We start from the raw sequence: 15,513 nt of genomic DNA on the forward strand, positions 1-15,513 counted from the left end.
GACATCGCTCGGGACGGTGAAAAATGTCGGTTTAGATGGATTTCGGTTTAGAAGGGGTTTGTAGGAACTCAATCCAAAATTAAACCACACGCAGACCAAATTAAACAAAGTGAAATGTATGTTTATATAGATCTAGGGTTACCTCAGTCCTTGCTCTCTTAGGAGACATACTTGTACATACGTGCTAAAGTTGATTGTACTCGATATATATCCGAACCTTTCGCATTAAGAGGTTGGAGAAAACGGAAAAATCAAAACAAGGTAAGAATTCACAATATGACGAAATGAGCGTAGTGCAGGACAGAGCTGACTGAATAATGGCCATATGGCTGTTCAGTCTGTGAAGGTGGTTTTCAGGAAATAATTGGATCTGGAGCATTAAATGTGTTCAGATTGAATTCGGAGCAGGGACATATTGCAAGGGCTAAAATAAAGAATGGAAATTTACCAGTTCGCACAAAACACCTCATCCCCAACATCGATCGAGAGACATACATGTAGACACACCTACAGCATGCAGTAATTGATACATTATATAAGGCACATCGATCGAGAGACATACATGCAGACACACCTACAGCATGCAGTAATTGATACATTATATAAGGCACATCGATCGAGAGACATACATGCAGACACACCTTTACAGCATGCAGTAATTGATACATTATATAAGGCACATCGATCGAGAGACATACATGCAGACACACCTACAGCATGCAGTAATTGATACATTATATAAGGCACATCGATCGAGAGACATACATGCAGACACACCTACAGCATGCAGTAATTGATACATTATATAAGGCACATCGATCGAGAGACATACATGCAGACACACCTACAGCATGCAGTAATTGATACATTATATAAGGCACATCGATCGAGAGACATACATGCAGACACACCTACAGCATGCAGTAATTGATACATTATATAAGGCACATCGATCGAGAGACATACATGCAGACACACCTACAGCATGCAGTAATTGATACATTATATAAGGCACATCGATCGAGAGACATACATGCAGACACACCTACAGCATGCAGTAATTGATACATTATATAAGGCACATCGATCGAGAGACATACATGCAGACACACCTACAGCATGCAGTAATTGATACATTATATAAGGCACATCGATCGAGAGGCATACATGCAGACGCACCTACAGGCACGCATAGACGGACACTCACTTACGCACGCACGCACTTGTACACACCCGGGGGAAACAAACATAACGGTTAATGACAGCAAGGCAGTTTGACACAGTGATTTGCGGCCCCGTTTAAAATTCGCATAAATCACACACTGAATTAAGATAGGCAGTATTGCTATTCTGATATTCCAACAAACGCTGACAGGGATCAAATCGAATGAAACGATCCCTTGTGTTGAGTGTAACTTTCTTTGGCAGTCTGCCAAAAAAATAGATATCTTTTCTTTGTCCGATACGTTTTTTCTACATCAGTTGTAAATAATTACATAAAAAGTGTCACCGAAATCTTTAACCTCAGATCTCTCTGTTTTCCCTTTAAAGTTCCCAGACACGCTAATGCATGGTCATTGAGTCGAAATGTGGTTCTAAATCCAAACAGAGCAATATTTCTGTAGGGACTAAGATCTTGAGTGTTATTTCCCCAGCTCTTATCTCCAACCTGCACTAGAACGGTAATTGGCTCGTCTAGAAGAAACAAAACGACCGGTCAATGTTCATAACATGTGTGGAGATTTGTTGTCGACTCTGCGGGATCTTAGGCCGCTACAAATTATTGAGTCTTATGGATTTATTTTAAACCTAAAGTGAGCCAATGAGACAGCGGAGAGGACTGTGAATTGTTTTGAAGAATGTAGTATTTTAGAAATACCGGATATTTATGGTAAATATGGTAGAGAATTTGAACGAAAGTCAGCAGAGTCAACACTAACATTCCGTGGTCTCTGAAGCCACTTCCCGGAAATGTAAATCTCAGGACTGGACATGTTATAACTATCATCGGTGGTATTATCACCAGTACAAATGTTTTTCCTTTTCGTGTGTGTGTGTGTGCGTGCGTGAGAGAGAGAGTAGGGATAGTGAGAAAAACCAGGATGGAGAGAGGGGGAGTGAGAAAGCAAACAATCCCAGACAGACAAGGTGAGGTGAGGTGAAATTGGGTTTAACGTCGTGCTTGAGAATATTTCGCTCATATGACGACGTGCATGCATGTGTATGTGTATGTACGGCTGCTTGTACTAGCCCAGACTGAAGCTGGTTTTATAGTGCTAGCCCACTGAGATATCATGCCGCAGTGAAGCATGAATACCCCACTCAGACACATTATACAGACTCCGAGCCGACCAGTCCTTGTTGTACCCATTAATGCCGAACGCCAGGCAGGGACGAACAAGTACCATTTTTAACGTTTTTTGGTATGACGCTGTCGGGGATCGAACCCGCGACCGCGACCTTCCGCACTCCGGGCGGACACTCTAACCACTACACCACGGAGGCGGTCTAGATAGACAGGGGGAAATCTAGATAGTGAGAGAGAAGCGATAAAGAGACTTCGATGGACAGAGATGGTGATATATTACCACAGAGCAACAGCTACGTACAAGGTGTACTTGTATCAACCACACAATATGTATCACCATAGGCTAACAGCTAGTCTCTGAAATGAAAACACTTTACAGAAAATAGAGCTTTTAAATTAAAAAAAATACAACAAAAAGGGACCCAGAGACTTTCTTCATTTTCAGAGACCCTGAAACTGTGGTGATCTAGACTTGCCACACATTCTAGACTTGCATGGGCTGTGATGGTATATTTGTTTCAGGGTCTGCATGACTGACTAATATCACCATAAACCAGGTAGTTTTGACCTGCTTGAATTTAAATACCCAGCGAATACTTTTCATCTTGCGTACAAATGTACACTACATCGTTACTTATATTTAAGGATTGAATGCACGCATCGCTCAGACATAAACTCAACAGCAGTGGATCAGCCACAAAAGGCTACGTCTCGCTAACCGTATACCTTGACGCATGCGTCGCTGTTGGGAGCTTATCCGACAGTCGTCGCATTAACCAGCCTGGTTCCGTTGCGCCTGCGCTACGCTCAGTGTCGGAGCGTTACGCGGGCGCAACAGACCCAGGGAACCAGGCTGCGCATTAACAGATGAATATCAGAAGTTATCGGAAACGGTGTTTTAAGCAGACAATTTTTTAAAAACATTGTACTCATTAATTTATAAATACCCAATATACAGGATCTAAGGAATTCAATACCGAAAGAAATTGATCAAATACCTAATGTGAAGGACACTTTGAAAATAAACGTTCATTTACATACTCCATATAAGTAGAGAATCTGAACCTATGGAAATGTATGGTTAATGATTGATGTGTATTTGTGATATGTACAAAAGGACTCAGCAATATTCCAGCTATAAGATGGTGGACTGTAGCCTTGCTCCAAGACTGTACTGAATGCTGAGCCCATGGATGTATAGTGATTCTATCCTTCAAGAGGCAAGTCTGGATAAGCGGACAGTACTCAGGACTGTTATTTATTCTTTTTTTTTAGAAGTTATCATTTGAACAGTTCATTTTGACATTATATACCTGTGCAAGTCTAGGTGGACTGTAAATAACTGAGTCTTGATCAGACAAGTGGTTGATGCCATGAACATCGATCTACTCAAAAGGGTCACAGTGATATCCAAGACAGCAGGTCCAGGTACCCGATCCTGTTAGCCGTCTTCTTGGACAAATATTGGTTTTTTGAAGACCAATTCTGATCTGGTTCGCCGTGGGTCTCAAACAAACGCAACTAACATTCATAACTCGAGGCGGATATTAATTTCTCCATTAATTTGTTGTGACATCTGAATATGAAATAAACACGCGCAAAATGCCATTATGTCTTCGCACGGGCCTTGAGTTAAAGTTAATATTTCGATTATAAACTCATTACTGGGTACATAATTCTTACTTAAATAGTCTTCCATGATGTTTGGATATTCAATCCAAAGAATCACGAGAGAGCACGAATTGCTTTTGAATGAAAGGTTATCTCCCGTTTCAATTATTTTAAATAAACAACATTATCAATATAATCTTTCTTCGTCCCAATATGATCTGTCTTCGTCCCAGATGGTGACTTGTGAGTCAATATTTCAGGAAGTATCGCAGTTCTGCAGAGATCATTGTAAACATGCATCGCGCGAGCGGAGTGGATTGACCAATGAGAGTGAAGGTCGGTTAGATTGACAAGATGTTTACACATTTCCCGTCAATCAAACCACACGGCAAATGGGAATAGACACCGCTCGCGACACTTGACAACAGCGGTTTAAGCGGGAAAGGGCGAAAGTGTTCGCCATCAGATCACGATAGATAGCACAGCGGAGAGAAAGAAAGCAAGTTCTCAGTAAGTATTTCTTTTATAAGATATTTCGGTAATGGGGGATATATAGTCAATATCGTCAAGAAGTTCATATTAAGAGTGTAAATCGAAATGGTCGTAGGGTAAGATATGAAATCGTTCTGAAACAAAATGTTTTGGACATTTTTCAAACTAATCTCCTTTGACTGGTACTCCCCTCAGTCCCCGGATGCAGAAGATGAAGGTGCACAATATGCAACCACGGTCACTTTTGAGATGTACCAGGGTGCATTAATGCACCAGGACATCTGAATAGTGGGTTTCAGTTTTATTTACCCATACCAAACCTCTCCAGTCTCCACATCTGTCAGGGCGAAACGAGTGTATTGCGTCTAGTAATAGTATGCTTCAAACATAGTCTGGTTATTACTGGTCTTTGCGCTGCGATTGTTCGATGATGTGTAGGTCATCTCATTCGCCATCTAATTCGTTGGACTTACTTTTAGCTGATAACCTTTCTAGTTCAAGACACCAAAATCACATATTTGATCTTGAGTTTGTATAGTATACTACCCATCAAAAGTTTAGACTCACTAGTGTAAATGTAGCCACTTACTTGTCCACTGTTCTAAACTAGCTTTTTGCAAAATATTCCATACTGTTTAAAGGTACTGTTTAGTTATGAACTGGTGTATTGTAAAACATATTCGTAACATTGAAAAGATTATTGTCATGAGTTCAGTAAATGATTAAAATCTGTGAAAATTGGCTAATTCTTAACAAAACTTTACACCAAAACGAATCTGTTCACATGCACGACATTTGCTCATGCCTTTCGCAATTTGAAGCATCATCCTTGTGCAATTCATCTGCATAAGGTTTTCAGTTGGTTCCCCCAAGTTGGTGCAGAAATTCATCTTCGATGTAACCACATACATATACATAACATATAGTGAGTGCTTTCAGTGAGTCTAAACTTTTGATGGGTAGTATATATTCTATTCTGATGCTAAAACGACGACATTTCCATCAAAACTACGTTTTGAATGTAACAACACTTGACGAGACACGACTGTGAATATAGCCATCCAATCAGATTACATTAATTGGCGAGAGATATCGTGTGCAAAACTGTAACCATAAGAGAATAGCAAATGGTCAATTTCCAAACGAGGATTTTGGGGTGCTGGATAGGCGTCGTAATAGAGAAATGAAATACACTCGATAAATGAGGATGTAAAAATGTTTGGCGCCTTATTTCACATATCGCAGAAGCCACATATGTGATTACTCGCAAGTATTTGTCACGGTTGACAAGAAGAGATCACGCATGCGCGCCAGACGCAACATCAACCAGACCTTCCCTTGGTGTTCTAATCCAAAGTTATACATTTTTGAGCTCCTGGCCTGTAGTGCCCGACATTTTGTCCAACCTGTACCCTCACCTAACTTTAAGTGTGTGAGTCTAGCCTCTTTTAGCAATATTCCAGCAATATCTCGGCAGGGGACACCAGAAATGGCTTTACACATTGTACCCATGTGGGGAATCGAACCTGGGTCTTCTACGTGACGAGCGTATTACCAGAGCTGTGACGGATAATGCCATATAAATAAATTGCAAGTTATTCCGTGGCATTTTATTTTTTCACTTATGCTTCCACAAACTGAAAATTAGGTTGTTTCCTTATAACTAGGAGTGGCTTGTATTCATGCACTGACTGACGTCACTGATTTCGTTTTGTTGTCTACATTGTTTTGCGCTAATGATTAAGTAATTTGTTTGTGAAGTTATCACCGTTCCCCAACCAATTATTTTCATTATGTTGCGTAATTATTAGGTGATCAGTTAGCTTAAACCCTAAAAGGTGGCGGTGGGGTAGCCCAGTGGTTAAAGCGTTCACTCGTCACGCCGAAGAACTGGGTTCGATTCCCCACATGGGTACAATTTGTGAAGCCCATTTCTGGCGTCCCCGCCGTGATATTGCTGGAATATTGCTAAAAGCGGCGTAAAACCATACTCACTCACCCCTAAAAGGTCTGCCCCTCTGTTACACCTCTATAAACAATTACATGTATGTCAGTTCTTAAATATCTTTATTTCGGGGATACTGTTTGTCTGCCGTGCTTATCTTCGGTGTCAGTGCTCGGCCCTAACCGGCGACATTCCTCTCACGACAAGCTGGACGTATTACGTTGCGCTCAGAAACACCTGGCGCTCATAATTCCTTCTAGAAGAGATTCAGACGCCGGTGATCTCACAGACGTGTATCTCACCCAATAAATGGATGAATAACGTACACAATGTCTCACATCAACATGATCTTTCGTTGCCAATACTCTGTTAATCTCTCAGCCAGGAGATACTTATCAAAGTCGGCTTTTTATTTGCCAGTCTGATTACAGTTTGCAGACGCAGTCTTACGACCGAAGCGCGCCACGTACATGATGTTGCATCAAAAGTATAGTTTCGTATCTTGATTAAGATTCGTTTCAAACTGGAAATTATTGCATGGCGTGCGCTTTATCAGACGCATGGAGTGACAGCTTGATTTATCATGGATGCATGCTTTTTACAGTGCGATTATCCATTCACACCGTGCCATAGTCTTGCTCCAAGGCTGTACTGAATCCTAGGCCCATGGATTCTAATTCTACACTTTATAGAGGCAAGTCTAGATTAGCGGACAGCACAACTCGCCAGTCTGTCAGAGGGACAATGTGTTAATTTTGCTTATATTTTTAAAACATTATCATTTAAACAATATTTTATTACCTAAGAGACTTGTGCAAGTCTAGCGTGCCACACTGCCGTGTGTTGCCTCCGTCAGGAGGTTCAGTGAACCAAGAGGAAGAATTCTCGTCACGTGCTGCAAGAAGGATGAAGATGTAAGCCCGGATATATATTTACCGGAACAACCAATTTAACTCCAGTGGCAATAAGTACCACTGCATCAATCATTAGTTTCTCAACTTTATCAACAAATATTATGAGATAAAATGGTATTTGACAAAAATGGCAATGTTGGATATATCAGGCATTTTCTTTCTAATGCTCATAACGTTATTGGAAAGTCATAGTCACGATGAAAATAATTAGCTTAAATTGCTATTTCATTCGAGTAAAATGTCGATGTAATTTTTAACGAGAACATTACAAAATTGACAAACTTTATGACATTCATGCTTGACAACGGTACAAGAATCTGTATCGAAACGTCGCTATAAAGAAGTTGTTATCCATAAAGTTTGTCAATTTAGTACTTCCCAGCTCCTAAAATGTGAACATTACACCCTTAATGCATGATGCATGATGTTATGTACATATGTGTGTGTAACAAACTGATTTGAATCGTGTGTTTCAATTTGTTATACTCGGGTGGAGAGCGTTCTTGTATATTGGAAATGCACTTTTAGATTATTTAGCTTCATTAACGAGCAGCGCAAACGTCTCAAGCTGTGATACGACTTCTTAATTTGCGAATGCATCACAGAAAGAAGCTATGATTGCTAACATATAACGTTTCCTTTTTGACGAGAACACAATATGTGTTGCACATGTTTTTTAAACACAACACAATCACGCGGAATTTTTGTTGTTGACAGAATAATGCATGGTAACATCACAATTACCAGAACTCATGCCGCTTTTGCGAGTTAGGCAAGGGTGTTTGACATCAAGAATATTCCCACATGGGCAAACGAAATACCATCTTATATTGCAAAAGCAGCCATTTCTCAAATGCTTTATTTTACCATAAAGCCTATACAACAAAATCACACTTCACTGCTCAATGTCCAGATTAGAACCTTGCACATGAAAGGGCCCCGCAATGCAAAGCATTTTTCTCAGACCGATACGGAGGTGTATCCTGATTCTTGGGTGGTAAATAGTAATATCCGTAGCCCAACCACAGTCGTGGATATAACAGGTGAAATATTTTCCATTATAATAACGATGCAGACTATGTGTGTTTAGGAATCACTATCAAGAAGTTATGAAATACCAGGTGTTTGCGGAAAGGTCAGTTTACCCTGCCTGACCGATGGTACCCGTCATAAACACACGCAAAGGCAAGTCAAGTGATCACTTGAACACAGAAACATGTTCAGAATTCAAAATAGGAAATTGCATCAATTTGTTTTTTCACTGAGGTGTTAAATTTAGAAGTGCCCTCCAGTGTTCCAACAAAGCTTTACCAGGGTAACGCGCTAATTTAAGTATAGTGTTCACATCAATAAGGTGTTTGTTCTTAACTTAAACAGATTCAATTGAAAAATAGGTTCATATTTCAGTTCCTTCCTCACATTGACAGAGGGGCAGTGGGGTAGCCTAGTTGTTAAAGCGTTCGCTCGCCGAAGACCCTTATTCACCACATTGGTACAATGTGTGGAGCCTGTTTCTGGTGTCCATGTATTGCTGAAATATTGCTAAAACGGCGTAAAACTAAACTCATTCATTCACATTGACAGACAGGCCTATTACTTGAATACCCCTGCGCCACAGTCAGGAACATCTAAATGAACGAATATGGACAAGGCAAACCAGTGACGAAGATCATGAACATGTCATCTATGGGTCGGCAACACATGCAGCTAGTCACGTGACCGAGCTTACCTCCCGTTGAATTGTCACATGTCATGATCAAGTGCACTGCGACCTGTGCAGTGAGTTAACTCCTCTTGCAACAGTTTTTCAGTTTATTCAGCAATAATAAAGTAGGGACATAGGCCTGAAGTGATGCAGGTCTCAGACGCGTGTAGCGACCAGAACTGAGATAAACAGTCCACAATTTCGTAAAACCCTATTTACTGCAGTACTGCTCCCAGTTAACTCTAAAACTAAAGCGATTTATGCGCGGAATATGATTTAGTTTGTTTTTTGTGGGGAAGCACTGAAAATTATCATTTACATAATTCGATATTCTTTTGCAGACACGAGTTGTGCAGCTGATTTTGCTCTTAATAGTTCTTTGTCGATTAAATACATAGTTGAAAAGAACACGTATAAATTCTCTATGTTAGTTATCCCAGTTCTGGTCGCTACAGACGTGTACCACTTTAGTGAAACCACCAAGCTCGACTGTGGTGCTGTCAAACGTTGAAACGTAACCGGGGCGAACCGGCATTTGAACCCAAGGCCAACCGTTCCGTGCTTGTCAAAGAGACACAACTCTGTAGAGCCAAAAGAAGGTTACGAAAGGGCAACTCGTGCGCGCGTTATATAAACAGGATGGTCCAGTTGTTATACATACGCCTAATAATAGTCACAGTTGCCCTATGTACTAATGAGGACAATAGCTGATTGTGTTGGACAACAATGACATAAAGTGCGACGTTCGCAAATAGAGATACAGCTAGCTTCCATCCGGGTGCTGCTTGCACAGTTAATAACGTCATGACGGATGTTGAGATGACGTCAAGGTCGCCGTCGTGTGGGTATGTTTCCGGGCACATTTGCACAAGACAGTCATGTGTTTATCATAAACATGCACTTTATGGCCCTGCACGTTATTTAAATCCTGGAACCTTGGACCCATTTACACTGTGCGAGACACCCGCGTATGTTCCAGTGTAAACAAGGTTAGAGTCCAGTCTGTCACGCTAAAATTATATTAAAGGGGTCTTGGAGTGCATACATATAACACTATACGATGAATTTCGAGAATCCTAAATAGTGGCTTATACATCACTGACTGAATGAGTTTGGTTTTACGCCGCTTTTAGCAATACTCCAGCAACATCACGGCGGGGCACACCAGAAATGGGCTTCACACATTGTACCCATGTGGGGATTCGAAGCCGGGTCTTCGGCGTGACAAGCCAACGCTTTAACCACTAGGCTACCCACCGCCCCGGCTGATACATCAACCAGAGCTTCTTACTCCAAGAGAGAAAAAGGCTTGAGATGCCGGGGTCAAACGGCCGCCCTCCCCGGCCGGGTCCTGAAGCCCCCCTGAAAATAACGCATAAAAATCTCAAGTTCCCTTCTCAGAAAAGTCACCGAAAACAATGTATTCAGACCTCGTTGTGTGTTTTTACGAGATTTGTCAGTTTTGTGGTCAGAGCGTGACATGAGTGATAAACGCGTGAGTCTAAAGCCAGATCAACCTATCCTTGAGTGTTCCAGCATGAACATCCTTGGCCAATCACAGGTTTCAAATCTTAATAACCTGCCTCAGATCGAAAACGTTGTTTAAATGTTGTTCCACAATGCATGAATGTCTCCTACTTTTTCCTAATTGTTGAATTCAGGAAATTTGATCTTCTAACACCAAAACCTAAATTCTAGCTTTAAACCGAAAAAAGGACTTCTAATCATCTCCCTCAACATTCAACATTCCGGTTCTGTCAGTACACTGGTACAAGTGCAACGAGGTTGCATGTCAAATTTCAACCGTTGTATCATTATCGTTGTATCGTTGTGTTTCCATTAAACTGACATATAGTCTCAAAAATAGTTAATAGTTTCTATATATTATCTACAAAACAAAAATCAAATCAAAATTGAGCCCAGGAAAAGATTCAGGTAGAGCTGAGTCAATTTAGACTTTGCCCAATCATTTTACAGTCTAAAGTTGGACCCTTTTCTTTTGCTTTCTCCAGGGTCTGAGATACTCGCGGATTCTGCTAGTATCATTGGAGCTATGCCCCCAGCGGAGATCAATTGTACTGACCAATATTAATCATGATGATGATTGTGGCATGTTGTGTATGAATGAATGTTGTTTAGATAGCTCAACATGTTAGTCTGTCTCACACTCCCATAACCGCATTATTTCCCTTCTACCCTGCCCTTTCTGCAATGCCTAAGCCCTAAATAATGCAGGTCTAGATTGCCTCTGGTTCTGAATCTCCTATTTCACTTTGACTCCTTTTCAATTTAAAACATGTTATTTGTTTCTATCAAAATTCTAATACATTCAGAGACTAAGTGTTAGTCTACTCAACATACATGTGATTGTTGTTGTTCGCCAATGTGTTGATCTCGGTGTAACTGTAAATATTTGAGTTGATGAGTGCCACGTTAAGCTATTTCTGGCAACATGCTAGATACATGGCATCTGAATTTCGTTAAGCTTGTACCATAGAAATGTACTTTGCGAATGAATAATGGCCTGAGTGTCACAGCCAGAAACACAAGCTCTTTCATCGTTGTCGTCATCAATCACACACGTCCTCTCTCCTAACGTTACAGATGGCGGGTGGTAGAAGTAACGCGAGAAGCTCTTGATCATTGACTTAGGATACCTCAACCCTCCAGGCAACCTTCCATTCCATGACAGATCAGTCCGCTTGTATAGAATAACTCCAAATATGAAACAATGCAGTAAGGGCTGCACCGGAAAACTGGGTTCACCGAAACCATGAAAACTACCGATTCCAAGAATGGCACCGTTCTTTAATGATATAAGAATTAGCCCAATTTGCCGCTGGAAGAAAGCTGCGCATTTCTTCTTATCCCAAAGACATTTGTTTTCCCCGCAATCCACGGCCTCGTTTATCGCAGGGGCGACATATCGCGCCTCATGACCCCGTATCAAATATTCCCCGATATCTGATGGTTTATACAACAGATAGTTTTGTCGTTAAAAAAACTCTTTTAAATTGCCGTTGAGTGAAATTCGTGCCCCGGGTCTCCCAAAGAAGGGGAATTTGTAAAACGTATGCCTAATCTCTCATCGCTCAAATGCTGCTCCGTTGGAATAATGGCCAAACTGGCGGGGATCTGAGAAATTGAACTGAAAAACTCTTACTGCTTGATAAAAGTTATGATGTTTCAGCAAACAAAATGGTTTCCCTGAAAGACAGATGATTATTTACACACGGAATTTAATGATTAAAGTATAGGGTTGCGTTGTCGGGGATATTCAAAACGTTCACGATTGCTTTCAGCCTCTTTGACACTCTGTGCTCACTCGATCATCTTGACGGTTGATAGCATCAGAAATTTCTTTTTATTTTAGCTCATAATACATGTAAACATGAATACTGATATGGAGAAGTTTTTTAATTTACGTACCCAAATAACAGGATCATTATGTTGCCATTAGGTGTCCGCTTTATCTAACAACCGGCCATTCAACTCGGCTCTGCGCCACCTTTCTCACCAAATGGTGAAATGTATATTTCAAACCTTATGTCATTCACAGGTTGTTGAAAAGATTTCTTTGCTGCGCTTAAGCGATCATATGTCGAAATAGCAACAAAACAATATCAGAACGAGTTTACATTCTGGTTAATTTGGGATTTGTTACACTCTATGCATTGTATAGAAGTCACGAATCTTTACCTGAAGATAAAGCATTTCAGCTGCAAAATGCACTCTATTTATATATTCCGTGCTTTCTTTTAAATAATATATTTTATTACATACCTGGTGGTTTTTTGCTTCTGCGAGCAATGTAATGTAAACGTTAATAAAAAGTACAAGAGTACTTCACTGATTATATGAGATTATACGTCACAGGGCAAAACACTGAATCCGAATAATGAGTGTTGTGTTAATTTCTAGTCATGTAAATATATGGAAGGCATTTCAAACGTGACAAAATGGTGTCCAATGAAAGGCATATTTTGATTGTTCCACGTGTTCTGACACATATTTGTTCAGGTAAAAAGTTTACCTGGTTTTTGCATGTGGTTTGTGATTTGTATGACCGACAGGGAAAGGTACTTTCCCCTTTTCGCGAAACCCCTGGTATCATCACTATTTGATAGAGATTCAGATACATATCATGACATATTCCGAATCAGACAACGGACACTCACAGTCCCTGAACCACATGATATTTTCTCTACCGCCTGTGCCTATTAAAAGCCCCCCCCCCCTTGCAATGAAGCCGAAATTAAGCAACTTTAGATTTCCCCAGGTTTAGGATCTTCCATCTCAATGGGGCTCCTTTTCAATTCAAATGAGATTACTTGTTACTATGTAAATTATATATATTAATTCATGGGCGGATCCAGGATCCAGGATCCGCCAATGTAATTAGTCAAGAAGCAGATGCGTCTTGTAGGGTATGGAAAGAGTTTTGTGGCTTTTCATTGTTAGAGTGCTGGATAAACAACATGTTCTATTTGGCTATCTATAAGATAACATTTATGATACAGATAACCATTAAATGCATTATTATTTATAATTCGTCAGGGCTACTCCCGATGAAGAGGCACGACTTGGCCCTAAAGCAATCGCTTTCGTGAAATATAGAAGTAGTTATCGATAACATTTCTTGGCTTCTAATTCAGCAAGTTACAAAAGAAGGAACTATTGGCTTTTTACACAGTAGCACAGTGGTTGAATATTTCACAGATGTTCTTGCTTTGATGTAGCTTGATAAATGAGATTCAGGATATTGCTCTTCAAGATACTTAATGGCTGGACAAGAGTGAATGTCAAGGTCACGGTCGTGACCTTTGTCAACAACGTCGCGTGCTTCACTGGACATTACATCGTGTGAAAACGAGACTAATGTGATTGATTCTCACCGGCTCGTGTGGGAAACGAGAGCCGGGTCAGTAGGGCACAGATGTGCGCCAGTCAACGTTGGTAACTTACCTCACGGGGCGCAGCAATCCCAAAACGTATATAATTTTTAATACTGAATTAAAGTATATTATTCTGTGCGATATGAATTCATTAAGACAACATTTGTGAATTGGAAAAGTCAGCGGACTTTGGATATATACTTCACTATTTGATATTCTTGGAGGGGAGATACTTTACTGTGTAGCCCAGTGGTTAAAGTGTTAGCTCGCCATGCCGAAGACCCGGGTTCGATTCCCTACATTTTTATTGTCCCCCGCCGCGAAATTGCGGGAATGTTGCTAAAAGCGGCCTAAAATCATAGTCACTCACATAAACAGTATTGGGTGAGTGAGTTTGGTTTTACGCCGCTTTTAGCTATATTCCAGCAATATCACGGCGGGGGACACCAGAAATGAGCTTCACATAATGTACTCATGTGGGGATTCGAACCTGGGTCTTCGGCGTGACGAGCGAAAGCTTTAACCACTAGGCTACCCAACCGCCCCATAAACAGTATTGAAATACGTCATGTCAGCATGATTGGAAAGAAAGCCCCAAGTGAGACAAGTTTTATATGTGATTCACTTTTTGTGAACCTCCCGGCCATGGGAGCGAGTGAGTTTAGTTTTACCCCGCTTTAGCAATATTCCAGCAATATCACGGCGGGGGACACAAGAAAGGGGCTTCAGACATTGTACCCATGTGGGGCATCGAACCCGGGTCTTCGGCGTGACGAACGAACGCTTTAACCACTAGGCTACCCCACCGCCCCCTGATCATATGTATGGTGGTATCTATACGTCCATTGCACGCCGTGGGGACGAAACTCCGTACGGTGAATTGAGGTCCTTTGGACGACGAATGAGTAACAGTTAGGCGTATCAAGTATTGTGACTGAGATTGTATCTGTTGAACACCCCTCCCAGCAAGGTACCTCCTTCACCCCCACGGGGTGGGGGTGGGGGTGGGTTTTGTTCTTCTTCTTCTCCCACGTCAAACTACAGTACATGCACGCCAAGTAGTGATCATATGTTGAACATCTCCAGTGAGATCACAGACAGTCTCGGTCGTGTGGTGCGTCTTGACCACACCACACTCGGCAACGGCGTCATCTTGGGGAGCATCTTCAGATCTAACTCATGAACCTTGATAGATATACCCCTAATATAAACCAACTCTCCGATATGAAGGTGAAAATATATCGCTTCAACCGGATGATGTTTATTTTAAAAAACGCATTCAGCCCTAGGGCCCTTGCAATCTAGTCTTTTGTCAATGTAAACATATAAAGTTTCCTCTGAAGAAGAACTGAGTTGGTTCTGCTTCGGGCTTTGCAAAAATATAACTTTTTGCATTAAGCTTTGGGTTACCGTTTCATCCGTTTGACACTAAGAACGCCGGTTTTTTAGGAAATTGCAGAACAAAGTACACCTAGGTTTTTCTGAAAATAATCATGTGATGAGAGAGTCACACGTACAGCTTATACACAGCAGGAGAGGCTCGAAGGCATGAGGCCAATTCACATTTAAAGGTGACATGACCGAAATAGTTCCATTGTATACAAAGTAAAGCCAATTTTTTAAACATGTCTTGGAATAAAAAC

General features: G+C 41.0%; 1 protein-coding gene across 1 annotated transcript in view; it reads left to right on the forward strand.

Moving 5' to 3' along the window:
* The first annotated feature begins 4,330 nt into the window (after positions 1–4,330).
* LOC124260416 (orexin receptor type 2-like) overlaps positions 4,331–15,513 on the forward strand; it is a 28,444-nt gene continuing 17,261 nt past the window's right edge. The window contains exon 1 of the mRNA XM_046694721.1: positions 4,331–4,429. The gene's annotated coding sequence lies outside the window, so the exon portion shown is untranslated. The remainder of the gene's footprint in view (positions 4,430–15,513) is intronic.

This window comes from Haliotis rubra, unplaced genomic scaffold (assembly GCF_003918875.1).
Source record: "Haliotis rubra isolate DU_JTF1 unplaced genomic scaffold, ASM391887v1 Scf761, whole genome shotgun sequence".
In the NCBI taxonomy this organism is placed as follows: domain Eukaryota; kingdom Metazoa; phylum Mollusca; class Gastropoda; order Lepetellida; family Haliotidae; genus Haliotis; species Haliotis rubra.